General features: G+C 40.4%; 1 protein-coding gene across 2 annotated transcripts in view; it reads left to right on the top strand.

The window, feature by feature from the left end:
- The window catches only part of BMPR1A (bone morphogenetic protein receptor type 1A), a 72792-nt gene that overhangs the window by 570 nt on the left and 44688 nt on the right, over window positions 1-27534 (top strand). The window lies entirely within an intron of this gene.

The raw sequence follows: 27534 nt of genomic DNA, 5'->3' as shown, positions 1-27534 counted from the left end.
CGGCCCCAGCCCGAGCGAGCGGCAGCGCCCGTCGTCGTGGGAAGGGTACGAGGAATAAGGTGCTTCGCCTTCCTTTTGTGCGAGCTTAGAACAAAGCTGGACGCCGGCTTTCCAAATCGGTTTTTGCCGTTCAGCGACGTCAGACAAAACAAAATTGAAGAAATAGTAACCCCAAATAATCGCTCGTACCTTAGTAGCGAATGATTGTGCTGTTGAGGGCCGATTATGTACGCGGTTTTCATAACTGATTACAAAATCTATTGAACAGGGTTCAAAAGCACAAATGGCTTTTTACCACCTTTCAATCAACCACACTCCGATGTTGTTTTGGTAAAATTAAGAGTGAATTCAGCAGCAGGGAATGGTAGTAAGCTGTGGCATTTCCTTTCAGCAGTTGCCTGTTACTTTGTGTCAAGTTGTATGACGATTTTTCCCAGTGTAAATTGATTGCCCTCCGAATTTACGTATTTTGTTCTCTGCTTAGAAGTAATTATCTTTAAATTCTTTTATCAAGTTAGCATGCTAGGGATTGTTCAGGCCTGTTACCTGCAGGGATAGAGAAGCTGCTTTTGTAGATAAGGAAGACTCCCAAATTGAAAGGTTTGTTTGATTTTTAGTAGAACCTAATCCTGGAATAAAAAAGTTAACAAACATAAGAGCAATTCATAGTCAGATAATTTACCCAGTCTACAGTTAGAAATACTCCATGTTGTGGCATTTGTAGCAGCCTGGATAAAACTCTTGCTGACAATGTATTTGCCTTCGGTCTCGTTATTTTATAGCTTTTCTTAAGTTGTTCACCACATTTTCTACGGGGTGTGTGCGAGGGGCTGTGTATTTTATATGTATTTATGTAGACAAGTATAATCTGATAGTCACTGAGATGTGGTTTGAAATGTTATGAAGGGTCTTCTCATGCACCTGCAAGATTCAGCTGCCAGTCCTTAGTATGTCCTGCTGGCTGATCTCTTCCAGCAACAGAGAGTTTATGTGGCTGGATCTGAATTATTTTCTTCCCCTAATTGTGAAGTAATTTCGTTTTGAAAGGGACCTCTGGATGTTATCTGTTTGAGCCTTTGTTCAAGTTAGAGCAGAAACTGCAAGCCTGAAATAGCATGTTACTTGGAATTCACTGATTGAAAGACATGTTTACTAAAACAGTTTGTAGCTAGAGCATAGACTTTCTTAAAGCCAGTGTGTGGGACCCCAAATCCTAATGTTTTGGACACTGCTCTGCAAGATCGTGAGAATTGTTATGCATATCAAAAATACTGAGTATGGTGGAGTGTATAAATGATATGTGAGTTTTTCGGGATACCAGGTCTGACATGCAGAGCTGCAGTAGCTTCTTTGGTCAATTGCTGGAAAACACAGATGAATGAAAGAGACCAATCAGTGTGTGACAGAGAAACTTACAAATTTTGTTTGTCCTTGTTTATTTCAAGCATCAGTTGGAGATTTGTCCTGTCTGGATACCTGGGAAAGTATTTCTTGCTTCCTCACTAAAGTGAGGGCATATTTTCAGTGCCTGGGATTTCTGTCATCTGTAAATAAATGACAGAAGGAACTCAGCAATTTAAAAGTATATCTCATCAGAGTCATATGTGGGTACAGATGGAGTACTTGAAGCCTTGTTTCCTTTGCTAGTATTCCCAAAATGCAGGACTTGGAGGCAGGCACAGAGTGTGCCTCACAAGACGTTTTTCCTTTCACTGCTGCTTTAGTGGTTCCAGTTTTTCCTTTCTTGGACAGGACCTGCAGAACCCTCTGTAGCTGTCCCACCACAGCCGTGCTGATGGTCCCCAGTTGCTGTGGTCGCTTTTGTGCCCTCCAGGATGGTCAGTGCTTTAAGGGGAAGCCTGATTTCTTTCTGCCTTGTTTTCTTGCAATCTGCTTAAGGTTCCTGTGAAAGTGTTGAGGGTTCACTGCTCTCTGGCAGCAAGTAGTTACTCTTTAAAGTGTTTAAAACTGACAATGAATGTAAAACTTGACCTGCTACATAGTGTCCTTTAAGAATAACAAGGAGACCATGCTGGGTGATACTTGGAACTGGGTAAAAGTTTGAAACAGTCGCCTCATTTTTCTTAAGTACAGAAAATATAATTTTAGCAATCTCGGTGCTCTTATTGAGAAGATCTATGGAATAGCTGTTCTGTGAGGGATTTAGTCCAGAAACATCTATGTAGTACATTTGATTTGCAGTGTGTAAATCCCAGGAGCTTTAGCTTGATAAAACACACAGCTAGCCTACCACTGACCAGGAAATCAGGGGACAAGCTGCCAACTTGCCAGGATGGACTTTGTTAAGAACTGGCTTCCCAGGACTGTGCTGGGTGTATTTACAGAGCATATTAGGTGTATTTCACGTTCATTTCCCTCCAAAGTAAAACAAAGCAATTATGCCACTAGTCTGCAATATATATTTTGAAATTCACTGTAGCAGGTTGGACACTGAAGCATTTTAGGATGACATATTTTTGATATATTGAGAAGACCAAGAACTTCATTCATCTTGTGGTAGTGCAAAACCCTTGCATGGGTTTCTGGTTATGACCCCATTGTTTCAGCTGTACACAAACAGTGTGAGAAATACAGTCACTCTGTTTGAGATTTATAATCCAGAGAGGTTTTTTCTTGCCATTTTTCTAAAGGGTGCCTTGTAGCTGCCATCCCATTTCATTTGAATTCTGGCTGCTACGGTTAGGTTCAGTACTGTTTAATGACGGTCTGGTTAGCAAAATTCAAAACAAGAGTTAGGGTAGGAAAATAAACTCTGGTTCACAACTGTGATAATATGCATAGGCTGTATAAGCAGGAGGAAAGGAAAAGCCACAGGAAAGCCTTATTGAAGGTCAGGTGTGTCACCAGTGTGACACCTGTAGTTACAGTGAAGGTGATTGCCCTGATAGAGCTGTCCCTGCCACCACCAAGCTGTCACCAGCGCCTCTTCGTGGGGGAGGGGGAAGTGCTCTGAGTATCATGAAGGTGTGAACTTTGAATGTTTTAAAATATTTTGATTAGACAAAAATCTGTGTAGTAACAATTCACAGAATGTGTACCTGCAACATGCAGCTAAATGCTCTTACATGGAGGGAGTCCCTGTTAAGATCTATGTATTGTAAGATCTATGTATTAGATAAGTGGGTCCTTATGGAGAGAGTCCCTGTAAGATCTGTGTGGGTCCAAGTTGCTCCAAACGAGCTACAGCTGCAAAGTCCTTGGTTGGGCAGCAGCTGTAGCTCGTGAAGGTAACTGGAATAAATAGGGTGGGTCGAGAGCCCAGGAGGAGCTCTTGGGAAGGCATGAAGGACTGTGCTGCAGAGAAGAACAGCTTGGTACAGTATGGGACTTGAGAAATATGAATACAACACTCTTATTCTTGTTTTTTCCTCAAAATAGGATTTCCCAAAATACAGAGGAAAATGTAGTGCATTTAAATGTAATTCATGTGTCATGAGTTGGTTTGCATTAAAAGGGGAAAATATTAGTGTTATTAACTCAGCTCTGCAGTATTGCAGCTTAATTTGCACCATGTATCATAACAGCAGCAATGCTTGTTACAAAAATTTGATAGCACGTAAATTTTTGCAGTGTGCTTTCAGTCAACTTTATTAGATTAAAATGTGGAAGCAACTAGCAATTCTTTGTGTCTATATTCCCTGAGTTCACCATCTTAAGGAGAAAACTGTCAGTACTGCCATGCTTTGGTTGATAAATACAAGCAGATGTAGCAGGGATAAGTTAGAGAAATATCAAAGTCTCACAAGATACATACCAGGAAATAGATCTGGTTTGTGGAAGCGATTTCCTTTTCACTGCTGCAGCCATTGAAATGATTTAAATTTGCCTTTCTTTTCTTGTTATTAAAAAAAAAAATCCCACCTAGAACCATTTGTAGGCCTTTGTACTTCCTCTGTGAGAGCCGGATCCCAAATTTGACTGGAAATCAGTGGGCAGAGCTCAAATGACTTTGGAGGACTGAAGTCATCAGAGATTTCACTTATGCAGAGAATCGATACTCTGCTCATGAGATTTGTGCAAATGAGCACATTGTGTGCTCAGAGTCAGAACATCAGGGATATGAAAGTGGTGAATAAGCTCAGATAACATTTTCTAAACTAATCATTCTTTTTCCTGTCCTGTGTTCAGCTGGAAATTCACAGTGTAGCAGTCAGGCAGAGGAACTGTTCCATGTGTTTTTGCAGGGGTATAGAGGGCTTGGAAAGGAAGCTTAAACAGAAGGGTCAGGAGGAAGGAGGAACTGTTCAGCAGGAATAATGGAATATATGAAATACTGAGAATATGAAAAATGTATCATCTACTTGTCCCTTTATATTTGGGAATGAAAGAGCTTGGGCAGTAGCACGAGAAAAAGAGGGATTTATCAGAAGAACCTCAGTGACTGGAAATGTGAGTGAGGAGACCACAAAGCTGGGTAAAATGTGCTTTTCCTGGCTGCATGTCCTTTGTGGAAGAGAAAATTATCTTTAACAGAATGGCTTGGAGAAGATTTTGGAAATCCTCCTGTTTCCCTCTCAGTGTTTGTGCAGCAGGCCTTGCAGTTGTCAGCTCTGGACAACTGAGAGTTAATTACAGCACAGGGATGAGCTGCCAGCTAACGAGGTGCAGCCATTCTTCTCACTCCCTGTTTTGGGCACTGAATCTGTCTTCTGTTCAGGCTGTTGAAGGGATTTTAGCAGTAATGAAAAATTCAGTAGTGGTACCAAGTATTAAGCAGAAATGTCCCTGATGATAGAAGATATGGGAAGTTTCACTTTAAAGGTTTTTTTTTTTAAACTTGGTTTGAATGTCTCCTCTCAAAGCAAACAATAAATCCCACCAAATAAAAATGTGGGGCTTTGTTTTAAAGTATAGATGTGTTTTTATAACTTTATTTGTATGCCATTTGTTAGGATTGAAGATTGTGCCCTTCCCCACCCAGGCAAATTATTATTCTAAGCCTAAAATTAAATGGAAAACTGGATAGGTTTTATGGCCAATCTGTCACATTTGGATCAGTGGTTCTACCAGGGATAATTCACCTTTAAATCTTGCAGTGTGGACTGAAGTTTAAGACAGACAATACTCTATGCCCTAGTCCTCTACTTGACTTAGATGATTAGAAATTTTTCGAAACAATGCTGTCTCAGTATATATTTCTAAAATATTTTACTACTCTTGCATAATAGTATAAAAATAATTATATAATTATATATAGTAAAATATTATAATAATAAATACTTTACTGAATTGATTTGACAACCACTTACTGGTTTGCACTAATCTTTGTATGTTTTGTAAAACTCTTTTAGTACATGGTGAATTAATCTTTTTTTACACTTAAAACTATAATTAATCTTAACTCTGAAAAGAATCAAAACCTGGAGTGTTGTTATACTCAGAAGTTTATGGCAGAGGGCTCTGGCAAAGTCCAGAAACATTCCCATATAGCTGATATTCTTCAGTTTCCTGCTCTTAAAATTTCATGGAAGGAATGCAGCTAGAGGCTCGCCAATTTGGGTTAGACCAGGAACTGCAAAATCAATCCTGATCCAGACAGGACAGTTTTTATTCAAACCCAAGCCTCTGTTGAACTGTCTGGTTTTGTTCTGTCCCTGGCCCTGTTTCACTCCCCCACCTCTCTTTAAATTCACAAGTTTTTAAATGTAGAGATGTTTCTAATTTAGAAAATTATTTTGGTGTAATGAACTAAAACAGAGAAGAGTGGACTAAGCTGAAGGAGGTCAAAAACCAGATGGAAATAGAAAATCTGAAAACATGGAGTAAAGAAAAAAAATCCCCCTTGAAATAATGGAATCTAAATGCTGAAATTATACATCTGCTCAGCAGCTGTGCATTCCTTAGCCAGAGGTTCCGTTGCTGAAATGGCATTACTCAAGTTTTTCTCAAAGCTTCAAATGCTGTTGTATAATATTTACATCTCTCTAATGCTGTCAGTAATAGTCTTAGGAGCCTGGAGAATAGAGGTGGAGGGAAGAGTTGATGTAACAATTTCCTTCTTTGTCCTAAAGCATCTGCAGTGTGTGTAGTTTTTTGCTGCAACGAAATTCTATGATTTTGCTTCGTTGTTCTTTATAAATATCTTTTAATTTCTGCTGACTTAATTTCAGAGGAGAAGTTGGTTGCAGCAAAAGTAGCCAACTAAAAACTGTATGGAAGGAGTGTGCACTAGTGAGAAAAGAATGTTCCAAATGCTTCAAGTGTTTTGCTCCCATCAGTGGCCAGCAGCAGTGCTCCAGAGCAGCACATAGGACAGTCTAGCAGACAACTGTGGAATTAAACCACTCTGTGGAAGCTTCTTCCTACATCCCAACAGCCAGGAGCCAGCTGAGGCTTCAAGGCACATTCAATCCATGTCAGTACAGATCCATAGCACATGAAACATTTGTTGTTAGAAAAGGTCTCTCTAAGCTACTAAGCAGGTTATAAAAATGTGGAATTCTACATTTTCTTTTGTGTTCTTTTTTGTCTTTGTACTTTTTGGCAATGTTGGTATTCATCAGAGTTACCTGTTAGTGCTAAGATTATACATGGTAGAGTTGGTCTTTGAGCAAGCATTGGTTTGAGTGCTGATGTGAAGGGTGAATTAGTTAATAAAAGACCCTAAGAAGGTTTCTTTGCTTTGTGCAAAGGGACTCTTGCTTCCAAGAATTTTTACCAAAATTTAAAAGTGTGAGGTTGTGTAAGAGAAATATGTCAGAGTTTTCAGCAATTTTGAATCTTGATTTCAAACTTTCTAATTTTGGAAGAAGTAATTGTTTACTGGAAGATATTTTTTACTGTGTGTACTTAGACCAACTGAAGGTAAAATAAATCTCCTTTGGGTTACTTTGATTGAGAAGAGAAGCTGTGGGTGTGCTGTCAATGCAGATCCCAGGGTCTCCTGAGCATTTGAAAGAGCAGGTGTGGGGCTTTGTGTTCAGGGATCAGGGAGTGTGGGCAGAGGAGCAGGGGCATGGTGAGAAAGGCTTGCTGGGTTTGAGCCCTGGAGAGGAGCCCAGAGCTCTCTTCTAGCCTGGGACAGGAGTGACAGAACTCTCAATCTCCTTGCTCTGTATATAACTGCAAAGCACCTCTTCCCAGATCTCTCCATCCATGCATTATTACTCCACTGTCACTGTTGATTTTTCTCTCTAGCATCTTTGTCATAGTTTGAAATGAGGTTTCAGGCTATTCAAAGTGTAGCCAGTAAGAAGTTTCTAAAACTTAACCTAAGTTGATTCTTTTATTTGGATTTCACTATTTTCCATATGTTGTGGAAAAGACTGGGCACAAACAGGAGAAACTGGAGGTCTGTGTGCCATGGCATCACATCTTGTTTTGATCAGAGATGGGGTGGGACAGCTGACATGGCTGAGGTGGTGAGGGATGCACATTTGTGGGGATTTTTGTTGTGAGACTGCCATGGAGATTGCTGAAGTTCTTCCTTTTGGGTGAATGAGGAGTCACTTGAGAGGTGTGGGTCAGGCCTACCAAGGGCAGCATGGGTGATGGTGGTAGGTGCCTGCAGGAGGCTCTCTCAGGGAATGAGTGGGAAGCAGTGGATATTGTTTAACTTGAATTCATTAGGACAGTGGCAGTGTCACTTATAACATCCTCATCAACAAACAACTGTACAAATGGACAGTGAGATAGACTGAAAATTGGAAGAGCTACCAGTTTCAAAGAGTTGTGATCAGCAGCACAGAGTCCAGCTGGGGACCAATCATAGTGTGTGACCCAGGGGCCAAGCTGGGTTTCTAGTACCATGCAGCCACGTGAGCACTCATGGATGATGGGACAGAGCACACCCTCAGAAGTTTGTAGGCAATACAGAACTGGGAGGAGTTTTTGGTGGGCCAGGTGGTTGTGCAGCCCCTCACAGGGACCTGGATGGACTGGAGAAGTGAGCAGAGGGGAACCTCATGGAGCTCTACAAAGGGAAGTGCAAAGCTCTGCACCTGGGGAGGTGCCTCCTGGGCTGTCCAAGGGGGAGTGTTGTGGGCAGGCTCAGGGAGGTGATGATGCCCTTCAGCTCAGCACTGGTGAGACACAGCTGGTCTGCTCATCACACAGCTCATCTGGTGAGACACTTCAGCACTGGTGAGACACATCTGGAAGGCCCTGCTTGGTTCTGGGCTCCCAGGAAGAGCTGGGCAGGTGCCCCTGGGGCAGAGAGGTGGTAACAGCCTCACTGGGAGCAAGCAATGAAGGCTGTTTTATTCTGTGGACTTGGAAATAGTGTGGAGGGGGGAGTGGATGGTGTGGTGAAATTTGTAGCTGATACAGGTACTGTAAACTGGCCTGAGCAGTATTGAATGCCTGGATGATAAAATACTGGATGAGGTACAGTAAGTGCAATGTAATTTAATTCAGACAGAGGCAAAAGCAGTAACAGGCTCTAAATGAGGTATTAACACTTGGTGAGATCTTTGTTTTGAAGCTCCTACTTTAGATTGAACCTATCTGCATATGGTGTTCAATTTTTTTTTCCTCTCTTCTCTTTTTTGTGTTTCCACTGTCACTTTTGTACTTGTGGCCAAGTAAAAGGTTAGATTTGTTTGCTAATTTAACTGAAAACTAACCACATAAAACCCCCTAGGTTTTCAGTATTTCCAGCTCACTGTGGTACCTTATGTGGAGTAAGAGGAGAGGAGGGCCAGCACTTCCCTTCTTACAATCAGTACAGGCTTAAATGAATTTAGGCCAATTTTGAAGCAGCATTCTATACAGTTAAGTATTTTAAAAATGTGATTATACAGCTGTACAAGTTCATTATATATGGTCATACAGGTTATGTTCTTTTGGTAATACAATTTCAACAGTCCCATTAAAATGACAAGGTAATATTTTTTGTTCTGTTTGATTTTGCCTTCTTCCAGCAGTACTGGAAGGATGAACTACTCAATAGACTTGGGCCCTTTCAGTTAAGGAAAGAGAAACAGTGGGAGAGAGAGATGGTGATGGTAATCTATCAAACCTGAAATGAAATTAAGAAACTGATGAATAGTGTTTCACCACTACTTTTTTTTCCTCCATGGTGTAAGGGAATGGCAGGTTTACAAGGATGGCAAAATGGGGCGTTTCTTTCCTTCCTCACAGCAAATATTTCAGTTGAGAAGTTGCTGCCAGAATACGTGGCTGGGGATGAAAGTGCTGTGCAGATTTGCCATCGCACGGATTTGTTGACGGATGTGTGCACCAATGGCGGTAGTGCAGTCACATGTGCCTAGTTCAGGTCAGGAGCTGCCCAGGTTTCTGGATGGAGCCAGGGAGGACTCTGTTCTCCCTTAGCTCCCAGCTGGCTGCTAGCAGGCGGTGTGACAGGCAGAGTGCTGGGCAGACATCTGCCGCAGAGCAGGCGGGGATTCGGAGGCCTTTATCACCCCCACACACAGGCAGGCACGGCAGCTCTCGCTGCTGCACTCCATAGTGCCTGCAACGCCTACAGCTTTTTGAAATGTTGCACTGGCACCCATCTGACACATTTGTTAGGTTTGCTTTAACGAAACTGCCATCAAACGTGAAGTAACATGTTTTTTTCTATCTGCCTTATCTTAAACCTTTTCTGTTCAGGTAGTTTGTTTTGCTTAGTGTGGAAAGATTGATCATATAATTTCCTAAGGACTGGAGCAGTGCAGCCAGGTAGGCTTCCATTGATGTCTGCTGGATGAATAATTAACAGCCAGATGGAGAGGGCAGTTCTGTGCTGCAGATAAGCAGCCTAAGCAGCCGGGTACACTCGAAGGGCCAGTTCTACTCCTTGTTCACACCACCCTGCTGCGTCCTTCCCTTTTCCTTTGCAGCAGCACTGGCTGGCACTGCTCTGATGCTGCAGGAATCTAAACTGGCTGAGAGCCCATTACCCTTTTTTGCTTTCTTTTTACATTTTTTTTATGTAGGCTTCACTTCTTGCCAGTCTGGCTGTGGTTGTAGGGGCAGACCAAGTGTTACTGTTAGCACAGAGAACGAGAGTGCCCCTTCCAGGCCCAGTTTAGTTGTAGTGTAACGTGCTTGTTGGTAAGTCTGTTTGGGAGTGTTACCCAGTTTGGAGTGCTTTTTTTTTGTTTTTTCCCTTTTAATTAGCTTGAATTTTGGTGATCCTGTGTAACTTCTTAGTGTATATTGACTATATCTTCACAAAGCAAGAATGAGTTGTTCAGAATCTTTGCTTTCCATCCTCACGTTCCTCTTCGCTCTTTTGCAGTTGACTCCTTTGTTTTGTAGTTCTGTTAAATTTCTGCCTCTGATGTAGTCTGTAAAGTTTTGGAGTTTGGCAAACTGCTAATACCTAAAACTTCAAAGACAAGCTTCATGTATCAGCAGGTTTGAAGATTAGATATCCAGTCAGATTATGGAGTGGAGTCACACTGTTTCTGTTTCAAAGGTCTTGAGCTGTGCTGATGTCCCCAGAGGTGAAGGATGTTACGATCAGGAGTGTTCAGTAAACTTGTTCTGCCTGGCAAGAGGGAGGTCAATATGCACATTACTGTCCAGCCAGCAAGATGTTGTTTGGCACCAGAGGATGTGGGAGGGAAGGGAGAGAGAACTGTGGTTAGAGGAATATGTGTGTGAGTGGAGAAATGGATCTATTGCTGAGGGACAGGGAGAGTGAAATCATACAGGATACATGGTGAGCTGGAGCAATTACACTGGGAAAAAAGATATAGACCAAAACAGAACAAATCTGTAGAAAACCAGGCTTTCCTATGTCTGTTGCTCATAATGCCATTTGTTTGATGTGTGATGATTTTTTTTTTCCCCCCTGAATGAAGAGAAAAAATTGAGATGAAAGAATCACCTGAGTTTTAAGAACTAGAAATACCATAGATGTGTGTTTGGCATCACTGCCAGGGCAGAGTAGATCAATTGAGCCAAGTTTTTTCTTCTGTTCTCCTCATTAACCTAGGCTTTATTAGAACAGAGAGAAAGCACAATAAAATCTTTATATAGCAGGCTCAGATATAACAACAGGTGTGCTATTCCCAAATCCAAAGATTTTTACAGAGTTGGTCAAAAGGAGCATGAAGTGACATAGCATCTAGAAAGTGAAATGTGGGTGCTCTTTTCTATATTACACTAAACTGGCTCATGGCTATGACTGGGAAAAGATATTTGAGAACTAAATACAGCCTCTAAAAATGTGTTTTTTCAAAGAACTGCTGTAGTTGAAGCAGAGGATTACCTTTTTGACAATGAACATAATGGAATTAAATGCCACTGCACTGCAGCAGTGCAGTTGGTATGAGAGAATAATCTAAAAATACAGCGTTGAAATGTCTGACAAGCTCATAGGAGTTCTGATGCAGCCACATGTTTATATATTAGTGTGTCTGCAGTCCACACTCCTCCACCTACAGAACCCATTGCATTGTAATGAAAAACAGATTCTGCTTAAACTGCTTGTTGCAAATTCACTTGTTTTTTGAAAATACTGGATTTGACAAATGCTATTCTTCTCACTGAGTTTTCTCTTCATCAGGAAGTAGTATAATCCATAATTTGTGCTTTTAGAAGATATACTAGGAAATATTTTAGTCTTGTGCAAAGAAATTTGCCAATACTGTCGAGTTTTTAATTTTCATTTAGAATGCAAGTTTCTAAAAGTACACTTTAAAAATAACTTTCTTTAAACCATTAATTTAGATACATCTTTCAGAAGATTCTCTTCTGGAAGCAGTGACTGGCACAGCTTCCTTTGGCCAGGCACACAGCACTCAGCTACAGCTCAGTGGCACCGCTTGTCCATGGTATGCTGGAGATCAGTGAATACAGTGGCACTTGCTAGAGAAGCTCGTGATGTTCACGGTCACATTTCTCAAGGGCAGGCAAGTGTGTTCAAAAGGACATGTTGTTTTGAATGACACCTGTCAGGCTCTGTGTTACTCATGCACCCAAGAGAAGTAGAAAAAGAAGTTAAAGGACATTTTCCACTTCCAAAGTGCTTTCTAACAATACTTTCTGTAATCTTTGTGTCTGCTCTTCACCACCGTTTCACCATGTCTGTATGTTTCTGTGACATGTGGTCTGTAGTTTTCAAAGATTGTCGTCACTGTGGAAATATTAAAACTGTTACAAGCAGATATATTTCCTGACACTAATTTTCATTTGCTAAAATTAATTTGCAATGGCAGTTTGAGTTTGGATTTTTGGTTGGTTTTGTTTTTGTTTTTCTGCTTGGTTCCCTCTCCCTCCCACAGTGACTGCTTGTAATCTTTGCTGGCATGAAACTGAATTACTTGAAGGTATTTGTGAATGTCCTTGTAAAACATCACAGTGGTGTTTTCTATCTGCTCTTTTGGAAAACAGAATCCTTGCTAACATATGTACACACCTTTTTATTTTTAGCACAGTGGCTTTAACCCCTGTTGAAACCTTTAGGATTACTTTGTAGTTTTAGCACTGGCTTAATTTTCTTTCTACTTAGTTGTTGTGTGAAATATCCCAATAATAGGTCTTGAGACCAAAACACGACCTGTGGGAGTGACGGGAAAGTTTATGTTAAAAAAGACACAACAAAGTAAAACTACAGGGAGGATGCTAAGGGTGGAACTGTTATATTGGCCTTCTGAAAGAGAATCAACACTAATAACTTCTTGCAGGGCATTTAATAGCTGTCAGGTAATCATGTTATGGTGTTTTGAGCTTCAATTCTAATATGTAAACATACTTGCTCTTCCACTACTAACCAACAATTTGAATAAATTTTATTCCAATGTGTAAGCTTTATTAAATATATTTTAAAAGAAAAATAGCTGTTTATTTGTTATATATATGACATTTTCTGTTACCTTAGGTAAATAGAGAAATTCTTGTTAAAATAGAAAATGCTTCTAATTTTGATTATCTGATAGAAATTACAAATTGGAAATAAAATGCTAACAGATAGAAGAGATTCATTTGGGGAAAAATTTAAAAGTCTGAGTTTTACATAATCTGAGAGACAAAATGCTATCACGTATGATACACAGAAGCAAAATTGACTGTATTTTGCCTTCTGTAAAAAGAGGTCCTGCAAATATAAGTCTGTTTGCAGTAAACAAAAAAATTGTTTAAAGTGCTCATATTCTGTAACAAAGGCACCTGAGTAGGGTTTTTGTTCTCATACATAACAAAAAATAATCAATTCTATGCTTACTTTGCCTAGAATTATAGAGGTAGCTAGTTGTTAGTGCTCCTGATCCTTGATCTGCAATAACATTTATTGATAGTGAGGATTTTTGATAGGTGTATTAGTATATCAATAAGAGTGATTATTTTCATCAACCTCCCTACTCTAGTTATTTTTTTTTTCAGATTTGAAGTCTTTTGGAAGTTCTCATCGTAGTGGTATTTGGCATTCCTCACTAGATTTTAGGGTTTTACCATGTAGACAGTGCTTTAGGTCAATGTCTCTTAGCATTTTGAACTCTTTCCTATTTTGTAGCTGTGAACCAATAGAGGGAAACCATGTGAGAGAAGGAATCCTGTGTAAAAGTCATTGAGCTCTGAATTTCTGGTTTTGACTTAAGATCCAGGCCTAAAACTTGGTAACAGCAAAGAGTTTCTGGCACCCTGTCTCTGGTGAGATATTTTTTTACATGAACAGAGGGACTCCATCCAGTGTACAGTGACCAAAGGTCTGTTCTTGGTAGAGCTGCAGAATTCCCATCCTCTGCAGTGTCAGATTTAGCTCAGCCAAGGAAAGTACAAAGCACCTCCCATGGGATCAGTGTGAGCCCCTGGTTCCACACTGATGGTGAAAGACTGAGATAGGTGGAGGGCTTTTTCCTCAGCTCCTGATAGAACATTTGGTAGTGTACTTAATGAGTAAAATCACTGTTACTAGAAATATGTTTTTCAGGGTATTGTTTCTCTCCTTACGTGTGCTGTCACTGGAATTATTTTTTTTTTCCCAAGTCTCTGCTATCTGGTAGCATAATGGCATCTTATTCAGCATCTTCACAATGGTAAAATTCTTGTCTGTTTTGTTTACAGCAAAATACTTACTCCAAATTGCAACAACCTTTTTTCATGGTACAGAACTACTTGCTTCTAGAGAAAATAGATGGAGATGGTTAATCTGTAAGATTATCTCGCACTTCTTTTGAGCGGTAATTTACGCATTTCTGTGCTTGTACGTAATTGACGTGAAACTGAAGACATTGTAGTGTTTTTGTATCTGAAATAAACTACATGCCTATAGTTTGGAAAGTTAAGTTAATTCATAACAAAATTGTCCCTTTCATTTGAGAAAAGGACATTTCACATCATTCCAGAAATCTGTCTCGTTGCATCTACATGAATGCATTGGTTTTGAGGTGCGAGGCCTTTGCAATGGACGAGCTGTTCTAACGAGTTCCTTGTTTCTGAGTGAGACGGGTTCGTGTCTAAGGAACCGGTTCGTGTTTCGGGGACGGGTTCGTGTCTAAGGGTAGTGCAGCTGGGGTGAGTTCTGAGTCCCGGCAGAGGTGCCCGAAGGAGGGAGACCTGCATGGCCGGGCAGCGCTGCTTCTCCCCGGCTGCCGGAGCGAGGGGCCGCGGCCGGACCCCGAGAAAAGCCTTTTCCTTTTCCTGCCCATTTCAGGAGAGGCTGGCGCAGCCCGGCTCTCGGGCAGGCCGTGCCGGGATGCCATTTTGAGGCTCCGTGTGTGCGGGAGGAGGGGCGGCGCGGCTCGGGTTACGGGCTCCGCATTCCAGCGCCGGGAGGGGCCCGCGCCCGCCGCCCCTCACGGCCCCGCCGCCCCTCACGGCACCGCCCGGCCCGCGCTCCCACCGCGGCAGCGGCCGGGCCTTGCTTTGCCTCGCCTCCCAGTGAGCGTAACAACTCACTAGGAAAGAACTGGCTTTTGAGCTATTTTTAGAGATCAGAAATCCTCGTGGCGCTGTTTAATTTTGCTTAGCTGTAACAGTGGTTTTAAGGACTTTCTGGAAGCGGACTATTGTGCTTCATGTATTTCCTTGAGAGCTAGAAGGTTAATTATCTGATGCGCTTATTGCCGTCTCATTTTTCAAGTTGTTACCTGTATTTACAATATTATGTAAATTCTAGGTAAAATATTTGCTTTTTTTCGTGGAGGTGTAGATTTTTGTGTTTTGCTTGTTTTCCCTTCTCTTCCCATGGATACAAAATAGCGATTTGAAGTAATGTGTTTTAAAGATCGTGCAATTTCCATTTCATGTTTGCAATGCAGCAGTACTCAGTTGTTCCTCGGCAGAACAATAGTGAGGTACTTCGTGTACACTTCTTCAAGTTTGCACCATTTAAAAAAAACAACCTGCAGGAGAATATCATTAAGGTTTGTTATAATAGCGCTGAGTTTGTATTTAAAGTTTCAAGTTGACTTCGGAACAGATTGTTTTGTAGGATATTTATTGTAGCTGTTACAGCAACATCAGCTGGTACCCACTGTTCCTGCAGAGTCATTAGCATGTCTTGTGTTCTTCTTTGGGGCTGCATTAATCTTTTCAGGTAAAAGAAACTAAGCAGGACATCTCAATTTGAAACTCTGAGCATGTTTTGTTGTGCTGTTTGGGGTGTTGTGTTCTTCCCCCCACTTTTAATTCAGGTTGTAAATCATTCTGCCAATCAGGAGTCCATAAGTGTTGAAATTTTTTCCCCTACCTGCAGTACATTATCACAAACATGAGATAAATAATGACTTTAGATTTAGTTCAAGAGCTGAGTAAAGCTTTGTCTGTGGGAAGGCTCAGCAAGGACATGAGGACATACCACATTCATCAGAGCTTAAATGATGAATACTGTGTATCAAATGCTGTGAAATACACAAAGCAAATCAGCTGCAAAAATATCTTCTCTGGCAACTGGTCAGAGTGGTATTATTTGTAAAAGCTGTTAGATCATGGGATTTTTCTTCATGGCATGTAATCTCTTTGTAGCTAAAGTAGTAAAATGATCCTGGTTGTGGTTTGCAGTGCAGCTCTCTTGTCAAAGGAATTCCTTTTATTCCCCTCCCTCCTCCCACAAATAAAAGCCATCACACGCTGAATTGAAGAGTCCTCTGCAGTTGTTTTAGTTAAAATGAAACACTCGAGGAGAGTACCTTGTTCTTGAAAATTCTTTCTGAGAGTTGCTGCTGCTGCATCCCTGAGCTCCCCAAAACTGAAGGGATCCAGCTGATTTTTTCTGTTTCACTGCAGGGAGTCTTTTGTGTCTCTTTCAGCTGAAGTGCCCCTGGTACAGGCTGGAGAACTTTGCTTCGCTTCAGCCTCAACATGTGAAATCTAGTCCTGTCTGGTTAAAATCTGTACATAAACTTACTGCTAAAATTCAGTTTACCCTAAGATCAATGAAATCTGACAATAATAGTAAAAATGAAGCATTGACATTGAATCTCTTTTTCTTATTAAGACTACATATAGGAAAAAAAGATTACTTCATCACCTCAGGTACTCTTTTGCCAAATTCTTCTCAGTGTTTTCTCAATTTACTGCTCCTCATTCTATAATTTAAAATGCATGTGTTGTTGGTTTAAAGAAAAAGTTGATTCACACAAAGCAGTATGCAGTGGATGCAGCTGCTGTTGTGAATATATAAAGGTAATTGATGTAAAAAACCACCACACATTTTTGTTTCTGTTCCAGTCTGTGCCTCTGTAATGGGTTTCAGTGCAGTTCAAATAGTTTCATCATTTTCATACTGAGATCAGTGTGTATATTGTCTAGAAATGAGAAAAGAACTATAAATGCACATATAATGTATTTTACTTAGGTATTTCTGTCAATTTGGGAACTGCCAGTAGTCTGTGATGGTAAAGGCCCTGTGTTGAGATCCAGGGCAAATCAATGCACAGCTCTGGGTAAAATCTATCACCAGCACCCAATTTCTTGCCTTAGCTGAAGAAGAGCACAGCTGCTGGAGTCACTGTAAGTTAACTCACATATCTGAGTTATCCTGCTTCCACCCACACATGCTGACCTTGCAGAATGTTTGCATAGATCTTCATAAAAACACTTCCCTTAATCTGCCGTGGCAAGCAACAAAATGATTTTGGCACTAAATGAACACGGTGTTGGAGGTGAGGGCCTGGGGAATGCAGGATGTGCTCTGTGGCTGCTGTTGGTTTTGCTGTGAAGCTGATATTTGTTCACCTGTCTGAAAGGGCACTGGGATAATGGGTGGGTCTGTGCCTTCCATTTTTATGATATTCCATGTAGCAGGTTAAGTCATTGTCCTGATCTCAGAAATCCAACCTATCAAAACCCCAAATAAACAAAAAACCCCCCAATCAACAGCATGAAACCCCTCCTATCAGGTGTTTGAAGGCTTTCATGCTTAGGTTACACAGTCTGCAGTTGGTGGGACAGCAGTGGGATCAAGCTGAAAGCCTTTTGGGTTTGGCTCAGTGTTGTGCAGGTCTGGGTTCTCAGTACAACAGGGAGACTGATGCAATGGTGTGGCCTGCAGGAGAGGGGCTGCCACGCACCAGCTGTGTTTGCTCAGCCTGCAGAAGGCTGAGGAATGATGTTTGTTATCTTCAGAGAAGGTGGAGCTACAGTCTTCCCAGGAGTGCATGTTGTAAGGGTGGTAAATTAGTAGTTGCAAGTTACAGCAAGGTAATTTCTTACTGGATTAAAAAAAAAATAATTAGAATGGTGAGGTACTTGGGACACCTCTGTGAGAGGCTGCAGAACGGCCTTTCCTGGACACGTGCAGGACATTCCTTGTCCAAGCCCTGAGCAGCTCAACTGAAAATTGAATTTGGCTTTTTATTGGCCATGGGGCTGGACTGAGCAACTTCGGGAGCTCTCTTCCAACCTGTGAGAGTTGATGGTTCTGTCTGACAGCAACTGGGATCTGTGGGGCCGACAGTTCCTATGAAGAGGTCATGTTTTTCTCCAGAGCTCTTGTAGATTGTAACACACCTGATTTCTAACCCAGCTTAATAGGGTCAAAGTTAGTGAATGGAGGATTGGGGTGAAAATTCCTTGACCTTGTGTAACACCAGCCATGTTGGTTTATCTGGATTCAGTGGTTCAATTTTCATTTGTATTGTGTATCAAGGCAAAAATGAAAACTGGAACTTCAGTGTGCATTCACCCTTCTGTGTCACAGGAGGTAAGAACTCAGCTGACAGATGTGGCACTGAGTGCTGGCTCTTTTTTTAGGGTCAGATTTGTGGGGTTTTTCTGTAGATCTTTCTTTAGAAGGAAATTTAGCAATTTTTTTAAATTCACTTCTAAAATTAGTTACTTGTAACTAAGGTTTGTTTATTTCAGATGGCCTGCATTCTAGCTTTCTGAAGATCTAGGTTGGGGAATGAAAAAATGTGTAGACTGTTCTTTCTGTTTATCCCTCATTTGTGGTAGTCTTCTATTCCCTGATTTAAATCTGACTTTAGACAGAGAGCTGAGCCAACAGAGCTGCCAAATAGTTTGGTGCTACAGGCTATCTGAAAATCTCAATCTGAATATTTTGTCAGTGGGAGCTATTGGGTGGATGCCTAGCATTTTAATTTTCAAATTTTTTTTTAGTCTGACATCTTGATTGTCCAAATAGATTTGGACTCCTATTTTATTTTCAATCTTAGCATTTGTATTAGCAGAAATAACTGTACATAGTCTTGTGCTAAAGCAATTACTACCTATGTTTTTTTTTAAATTATGGGTGCTTGTGACCTGGGGAAGATAACATAATGCAATGGATGTTAAATGCTATTTGTTTGAAGAGCATATTTGAAACAATGGAAAGACTTTAAAAAATGTTGAAGTTCTGAAGTGTTTTTTCTGTCAGTGTTAGATTTGGCAGTGGTTTGCACAAATAATTTGCCAGAAAAGGAGTAACTCTTAATGTACCTCTCGTGAGTCCCCTGATTTTCTGCAAGTGTTACAATCCTATTGTCTGGCTTAGAATGAGGGAGTTTATTTCAAAGGGACCTGTGGGTAGTTCTCTTCCTTATTTTTGTGATGCAGGGTAGGAAATGGCTCTGGGTAGAACTGTTACCTAGTCCCTGTTGCCTGGGCAACTATTGCTTGTTGTCCCCTGGTAGGGAGCTGGTTTTATATAGATATAATTGAAAACTGACAGTAATTTTTTTCAGCATGAATTTATGCATGTCAAGTTTTCAAACTCAAGAGAAGACAATGGTATCATTTCTGTTATAATGTGTAATAAACTGTGACTGGTTTTGTATTGGTGTTCTGGCCTTCTGCAAGTCTTCTACAAGCAAATAATTGTGTTATTTTTCCAACTGGATTTTTCTTGGCAGTGTTATCAAATGTGAATGTTACCACTCAACTCCACAGAATCCTTATTGTTAAATAAACCATGCTGGAACTTGGTAGAGGATGAGAAGCCTTAAGGCAAATTACTAAACAAGAGAAAATTCCCCAAATACTAAAGGCAAGAATCTTTTCCCCTGGTTCTTTGTATTTTTTTCATGTATTAATTGTGTACTGGCATTAAGATCTCTTATCCTGTCTTCTTTTTGCTGCTTCCTTCAATTTTGATTGCTTGAAAATGACAGTTTCTGTGCTGTGCATACATAAATGTATGGAGATAGCTCCAAAGGACTAGTGGCAGCTGGCAAGTTGTGTTTACTTTTAACATGGTGACTGTAAATTAAGCCCAAACGAGAACATTCATGGAGTCACAGAATGGTTTGTGTTGGAAGGGATCTCTAAAACATCTTGTCCAAATCCCTGCAGTGAACAGGGACGTGTCCAAGTAGCTCAGGCTGCTCAGAGCTGTGTCCATGCAGACCCTGAATGTTTCCAGGAATGAGGAGGCATCCACCACCTCCCCGGCCACCTGTGCCAGTGTTTCACAGCCTGGTGGTAAACAAAACCTCTTGGTATCTATCTGAACCTACCACGCATTTAAAACCAACACCCTTGCCCAGTCACAAAGGCCCTGCAGAAACATTTGTCCCCACGTTCCTTTATTTGTTTACTTTGTGTATTGGCAGCACTTCTGCACCTCTTACTTCTCTTCTGAGGCCTTTTTCCCCTCCAAACATCACTAGAAGGTGGAAATACAAGCATTTGGTGTCTTTCTTGGCTATTATTTAAAACTGCATATTTCATGTTTTCCTTTTTGTTACTGTTTTTAATTAGGATTTATTGCAGCATCAATGAGAAATAGAAGTTATCTGTGAACTGGAAAAGCTTTCTCAAATATGGCTGTAGTTTCATCAAAAACTCAAGAAACTATCAAGGGAATACAACTGTGTTTTTTTCACTAGGTGTTTTTGTGTTGTTGTGTGCTCTATTGCAATAACTCAGTCTTTTAAAAAGTAGCCAGTTTTCTTGGAATTTTGGGCTTTCTTCCATGTATTTTTCTTTGATTTTGCATATGTCCGTAGGTTTGATCACTTTTAATATCGTTATAAAATATAACAATATAAATATCAGAAAATAGCAGTGATCTTGGAGAGACTCAGCTAAAGAAAAAAGTGAAAATGGTTCCTCCACGGATATATTCTTTGTAACAGCTGTACTGGAAAAATTTCTCATGTTAAAAGTGGCTGTTTTGATATTTTATTTGATTATAGTAGCATCTTAGGAAACCTTTTTAAGAAGAATAAAATAAAGTAAGATAAATGTAATAAAGATAAGAATAGATTATAAGGAGCTTCCCGTTATAATTGTGCACTGTTTTGCAGTACTGCAGTAGCAGAGATCTAGCACTTCCTAGGTTCTTCATAAACTATTTCAGTTTCACTTGCTGACAGTGACTTGGAGAGCTTTTTATCTCTTTTTCAATGGTAGTTGTGTATCCTGCTGCTGTATGATTGGTGTTTGACACAATTATTTCTCATAAAAACATAACATGAGAACAGTCTGAGCTTGCAGCCCATCAAACTACACTGAACTTTAGATACACAATTATAGCCTATGTGAAAACTTCTAATATTTACAGTTGACGAAGGAGTTTAAAAATTGTGAAATCTAAGGGATTTTTTTAATGTAGAAAATATTTTTTAAATAATCCAGGTGCTGGAAAACCTGTAAAAAAAATGTACTCTGTGCAGTGATGGAAAGATTGTTTGTCATCACTTCACATGCAGTGGACACTTTGGTTTTCTCTTGTGTGTGCCTGAAGCAGCACAGTGAGGCTGAGGAGCTTTGGGCCGAGTCCTTCCCTTGCTGTTTGGGTTTTAGGTGGGCTGAGTTCTGAGGTATTTTAACTTCCATCTGGAGATGAACGGTAGCTAAAAAAAAAAGCTGTTCTTTGTCCACATCTTTTCCTTACCTGTTTGATTATTCTAAACAATCTCCCTCCTCTTTATCCCAGTCAAAGCATAGAATGTATAAGTATTGGTAGCTATTTAATTTTTGCGAGACACCTTCCTCTGTACGTTGCTGATAAACGGTTTTTTGTTGTGACCTTTGAAGCTGATGGAGGGTGAATTCTTGTTCTTCCTGCTCTTCTTGATACACCTTTGAAAGTCTCATCTGTCAACTCATCTGTCAGCAGAAGGGTATTGCCTCATCCTGCTCATGTTCTCACTGGATTTGGTGCAACAGATTCTGGATCTTTGAAAGCATCTTGATCATGCAGCTTTCAAATTATCAGATGCCTTTTTTATTTTTTTTTCCATGACCTCTCCCTCCCGGAGGCGGATCCAGGATTCTGAGGCTGTTTTCAGTTTGTCAGTTCTGGGCTCGGGTTACAAGTAGTGTGATAAGAATTACAAATCCAAACTGCTGCTATTTTGCAGTATCTAAGAATGTTCCTCTTAAGATAGCTTATAAATATTTCACATCTTTTAACAAAGAGGAACTGTGAGCAGCTTTCAGCTTATTTAGCAGAAGGAAACACCCCCTATGGCCAGCCAGGAAGCCCCCACCTCTGCCAAACCTGTTTGCTGGACTCTGTGCATAGAACTGATACTGTCATTGTACAAATTGCAAAGCATTAGGGTCTGTTGACAGAGAGACAAACCTTCCCCCTGAGGGGGCATGCAGACAAGGAAAGCCTGCAAGCTCTTAATTCATCAGGAGAATTTCTGAACACTTGAATTTTGAAGCTTTTTGAGCAGTATTTTGAAGAATGCGTGTTGTGTGGTTGCCTTTTCTCACTCCCTAGTTATCTCAGGAAACACAAAATATCCCAAGGCCATTGGATGCCTTTGCAAGCCTTGGCAGGAGTTAGCAGTGTCCAAGGACACTGTTAGGAGTTTTTGTCTTAGGTCATACATATCTATGTCCCCTGACATCATTGTTTCCTCCCTACTTCCCCACTCCCTTCTCTGGTTTTAGCAAAGGTCAAGACCCATATAGTCTGATCTACACAGGGTTTTGCAAGTCTGACAGTCAGAACTGGCTTAATCAGGTCACTGAATTATCATACAATATTCTGGTTTATTAGAGACACATCCTGTATTTTAAAGAACTTCAGAATTTCTGGGTCTCACCTGATTTCCAGATATACATACTCAAGCAAAATACATGACAGCATCTTAAACTCACCCTTTCCTGTGTTTCCTGCAACTCCAAACTTTTCTTTTTGTCCTTACCCCAGATATTCTTTCTAAATAAGGAGGAGTTGGGTTATGGAGATGCTTACATTACAGTGGTGGCAGGCATCTGCTCTAGTGACTGCCAGAATATGATTGCATGCTGCTCTGATTAAGCTTTAGTTACACTGCTTAGATCTTTCAAGTTCTGTTTTTGAGCTGTAAGCTTGTTATTGAGTTGTTGTGTGGTTCTGTTTAAATATATTTAAATATTTGTTCTATTTTCGTTCTGAGAATATACTAATGGTAGAAGGAATGTGCAAGAGTACTGCTTCTATTCAGCAGAGCTTCTTTTTAAACAATCTCATTTATTTCTGCTTACTTAAGTAACTTTTATTGTTTTATCTTGTAACTCTTTTAGAGACAGCAGAACCAAGTCAGACTTTCCAGTCTTCCTTGTGTGCTGGAAAGCGTTTCCTGACTTGCACTCACATCTACTTGAATAAATCAGGGGCATACCTGGGGTACATTCTTTATTTTAGAGAATCTTTTCTGTTAAAGCAATGCCAAGGAAGTGACCCATTGTTGGCTCAGGGCTGATAGTAAGGAAAGCTGTGTGTTTCTGTGAAAGATGCTCCTATCAATAGAGCCTGCTGCTGCAGATTGTGTAATTCTGTCTCAATTTTAGTCATTTTCAAAGCTACTTATAATAAGGTGGAAGGTCATTTCATCATTCCAAAGTTTCTGTGGTTTATAAGAAAGAGACTCCATACATACGTTTTTTAATGTTCTTTTACATTTTTAAAAAATAGGAATACTGAACTTGTTCCTCCTTGGCTTTGTAAGGCATGTAATCTTTCACATTTTGAATCCCCAGTCTGTACATTTTTCCTGCAATTTTGTTCCAACAACTGCATTTTGGATTTGAACAAGCAGAAGTTGTCATGCTAGTGTGTATGTGTACATATATATGTATCTTCTTTTTGCAGTCTTGTTTAATTATATGTTATATATATAGTAGTTTTAATTTATGCATCTTGTTGTAAAGAAAAAAACAGAAATAAAATGTAAATAACTAATCCATCCTTTATAAAACCCTTCAGGAAAAACTGACTTTTTTTGTTGTTTGCTTCCAGTTTGCTCTTGGGCAGCTTTTCACCTTTCTTTACCTGAATAAGGAAGCTGCTGCCCTGAACTGGGATTCTTTTCTATTTCCAGTAAATACTTTTGGAAAGTATCTAGTGTTGAAATCTATCATCACTTCCAAGTGTCTTGCATTCTTGTCAAACAGAGAATGCTGAAGTTCCAGTTCATTAGTGGGCTGAAATTTCTGTCTTCAAGGAGTGGGGAAGCTCAGTAGCTTTGTGGTTCAGTGGAAATTATGTTATGCTGAAAGGACCTACCTGAGGAGTGACACTTCAGCTGCATTGTTGTTACCTGTTTAAAGGATGAAAATATTCAAGGAGGGCTCCTGTTAGTGAAGTCTGTAAGTCATATACAAAACTTTCTTTTTTCAAAAGAACTTTTTTTCAAAAATTTCTTTTGAGCATATACCCACATGTGGCTGGATTCCTTTTGAGCCCAAAAGATGTTTCTCTGCAGCTGGGCCCTTGTCTTGCAGTCTTTGAGCAGTGGTGTCTGTAGTCTGTGTTACAGAAGGTAAAAACAAAGAAATCTCTAAGAAAAGATAACCCAGCAATCTTATTTGGAAATCTTTGCTGCCTTCCCCTCAATTTCACAGTATTGATTGCTATTTTATAAACAGTTCTCCACATTGCTTAGGAGGAGGAGGCAGCTGCTCTGCAGGGAAAAACACTTTGCTGCAATGTTGCCTGTATACTTTTATAAAATAGATATCATGCATCTGAAGGGTTAAATGAGCTGAGACTCATGTAGAGCCTCAGCATAGCCAGTAAAGAAGCTACCAGTGTGAAATATTTTGCTGGTCTTTTATTTCTATGTTAACCCTGGATAACATATAAATGGCCTGATGGTTTAATAGAATGCAGATGATTCTCAGTGTAGAGAGGGACAGAGGTTACCGCTCTATTCAAACTCCTTTTCTTATTATTCCTTGATTAAAACAAGAATTTTATTCACTTATTTGAGTAGGAAAGTTAAGGGAACATAAAAAGATGCTCTATTTTCCTTTTTCCCCACCAAAGGAAAAATGGAGAAAAAAAAATACTTAGGGTAATTAATAATTTAAAGTGTATCTGTTAAAATTGTTTTAGCTTTTTGTTGAAAAATATACATCACATGGTGTACTAATTTAAACAGCTGAAATAGTTCTGCTTTCATATTTTTTCAAAGTTTGGTTTTTAAAAGAGTTAAAATATTATTAATTAGCTACAAATGGGACAAAGATGGAAAGATAAAAAAATCCTTCTTGTGCTGGTCCATGCTCTGTGCAGTGGAACTTTGTCTCCACTGTTCTCAAACTGGTCCTGTACATGGGGAGCTCTGCTTGGCTGGGCTGAGCAGTGTGGATGTTGTATTCAGCTTTGAGTAATTGTGCTTGGGACGTTCTCTGTTCGTGGGCAAAAGGAGGCAACACAAATTCCCAGCCCAGTGTGCCATAAATGCTCTTACCTGTGCATTTAGAAGTCTTCTCAGAAGGGAGAATCCACTGCATCAAGGGTGCATCAGTCTGCAGATGATAACTCCTTAAAGTGTATTTCCTGTTTGAATTTAGATGAGATTCAAATGTCAGCTGCTGGCTCTTGTGTCTTCAGTAAATAGAAAAAGCTGCTAGAGTCAGAGGGTTTTGTTTTTTGTGGGTTTGGGGTTTTTTTGGCTGGTTGGGGTTTTTTGTTAGAAGTCATATTAAAGCAACAATGTCAAGTATCTTAAGTTTCTTGCAGCAGGACAAGCTTTCCAGAGCTAAAATAAGCATGAGTTTTTCAAAACCATGATTGAACAATAACTACCACGAATGCTTGCTCATGTTTTTCTGATGCTGTCTTTCAATGTTGATGGAAAAGCTTTCATATTATTTTTCAAGCCACTCTGGAACACACTGAAGTCTAAATTACTTTCCCTACATACCAAGACTAAAATAACTTCTCACTTGGTGTGTATACATGGTATAAAGCATGTATTAAAACTGTGGCTGTATCTCAGGGGTCTTCTCCAAGCCCAAGAGTGCTTAATTGGCTAAAAATCAAATGATGCCTCTTTTCTCCCTTTTCCCCTTTCTTCCATAGGCTTTGTGCTCACCTCTGTAAAAAGGGATGTCTTTAACAGGCACAGCAGTGAAGGATCACCTGTGCTCATCAGGTCCCTCTTGGGGGGATGGTGCCTTGACTTCCAAAATAAAGAATGGAGATGTGTCTGAAGGAGAGCAGCTGTCAGGTTTGTTAGCTCATGTCAGCCTTGTCAGAGCAGGTGGAGGAGTGTGCAGGGTACCAGGTGTGGCACAGTTCTCAGCAGGGACACCTCTGGTGCCTTTAGAGCTTGGTTGACAAAAATCTCTCCCACGCTGAAGAAGCTGTGGATTTAATTTAGCCATTCTTTTTCAAGTCTTTTTTTTTTTTTTTTCAGGATACAGCCCTTCTGCTTTAGTGTTTGTTCTTGGAAGGTGGTGTTGCTGTACAAAATGAACCTGTTCCCAGGCAGTTAACCAGAAGAGATCTGCATTGTTCTCTGCAAGTGGCCTGTCACCACCTTTTACCACAATGAGTTTTTATCGTGGCTTTGCTAAGGGGGAGAAAAAAGGCAGCTTAGTTTTCTTTCAAATCCTTGTTGAGGGCACCAGGACTCCTGTGCATTTTAAGAGAATTTGAGATGTGATGAATTCTTCACCATTGCTTCCAAATACATAAATCAATAGGAAATGCAAGAGGCCAGATTAGATATTACATAACTGTACAGCATGTCCAGGAACCTGGTCATGGGTTTTGCTGCCTGGTGTTTGTTTGTGCCCTTCAGGTCTATTCTGGATGTAGTATTTCAGAAATCTGTCATTAGAAATCTTAGGTCAAGTTGAAAGCATTCATAATTCAAAGAACTAGAGGCAGTATAACATTCTAGCATTCAGAATGAATAGTTGTTAGACTTAATAGCTGAAATGGCTGAGGACTTTTGAGCACCTTAGTGTCTACACTGAATTACTCTTGTGAATTATTTGCTGTGTATTATTACTCCAACCTGTTCACCTCAGCTGGGGCAGATGTTGAGGCCGTGGTGGCCTGAGTTTAGACTTGCAAATCAAGGGCTGTATCATCATGCAAATGGTAAGGATGGAAATTATTTTATGCTTATGTCTTCTAAAATTCTGGTGAGTAAAGAATACTTCAGCAAGTATACAGCTGGTTTTATTACTTGAGAAATTTCTTCTAATTGTGCATCAGGCACACCATCACTGACTGGTCGAGGATGGGATTGTCCCTGTGCCCTGCTGCAGCCTTGTCTCAAGTCCTGTGTGCAGTTCTGGGGTCCACAATACAAGAAAGATAGAAAGCTGTTAGAGAGTGTCCAGGGGAGGCCATGAGGATGGGGAAGGGCCTTGAGGGGAGGAGAGGCTGAGGTGCCTTGGTCAGTTCAGCCTGGAGAGGAGGAGGCTGAGGACAGACCTCAGTGCAGTCACAGCTTCCACCCGAGGGGCAGAGGAGGGGCAGGCACTGATCTCTGCTCTGTGTGACACTGACAGGAGCCAAGGGAGGGGCCTGGAGTTGTGCCAGGGCAGGTTGAGGTTGCATATTAGAAAAGGCTCTTCATCCAGAGAGTGTGGTTGGGACAGGGAACAGGCTCCCAGGGCAGGGTCATAGCTCCAAGGCTGGCTGAGTTCAAGAAGCGTTTGGACAATGCCCTTGGGCACATGGTGTGACTCTTGGGGTGGTCCTGTGCAGGAGTTGGACTTCTATGATTTCTTGTGGGTCCTTTCTAACTCAGGATATTCCACAATTCTAATTTCCATTTGGCTTTTTTTCTTCTGAAATAACAATGTTTAAAGAAATTTCAGAGACCAAGTATGCTTCAACAAGTCCCTAGTACAAACATTTTACTAAAAGAGTTGATTCCATAATTATAGCTTTCTTGTGTGTAACCACTTTTGCAAAAAAAGAGGACTTTTGTTTTCAGGGGATAATATTCAGTTGTCTGAATAATGAATTGGTCTCATTGTATCAGAAGT

Source organism: Melozone crissalis, unplaced genomic scaffold (genome assembly GCF_028551555.1).
Source record: "Melozone crissalis strain CALT ecotype California unplaced genomic scaffold, PUWL_Pcris_2 ptg000019l_1, whole genome shotgun sequence".
NCBI classification, from domain to species: Eukaryota; Metazoa; Chordata; class Aves; order Passeriformes; family Passerellidae; genus Melozone; species Melozone crissalis.
The sequence above is the reverse complement of the archived record's forward strand: the minus strand, read 5'-3'. Positions and strand labels throughout refer to the sequence as shown.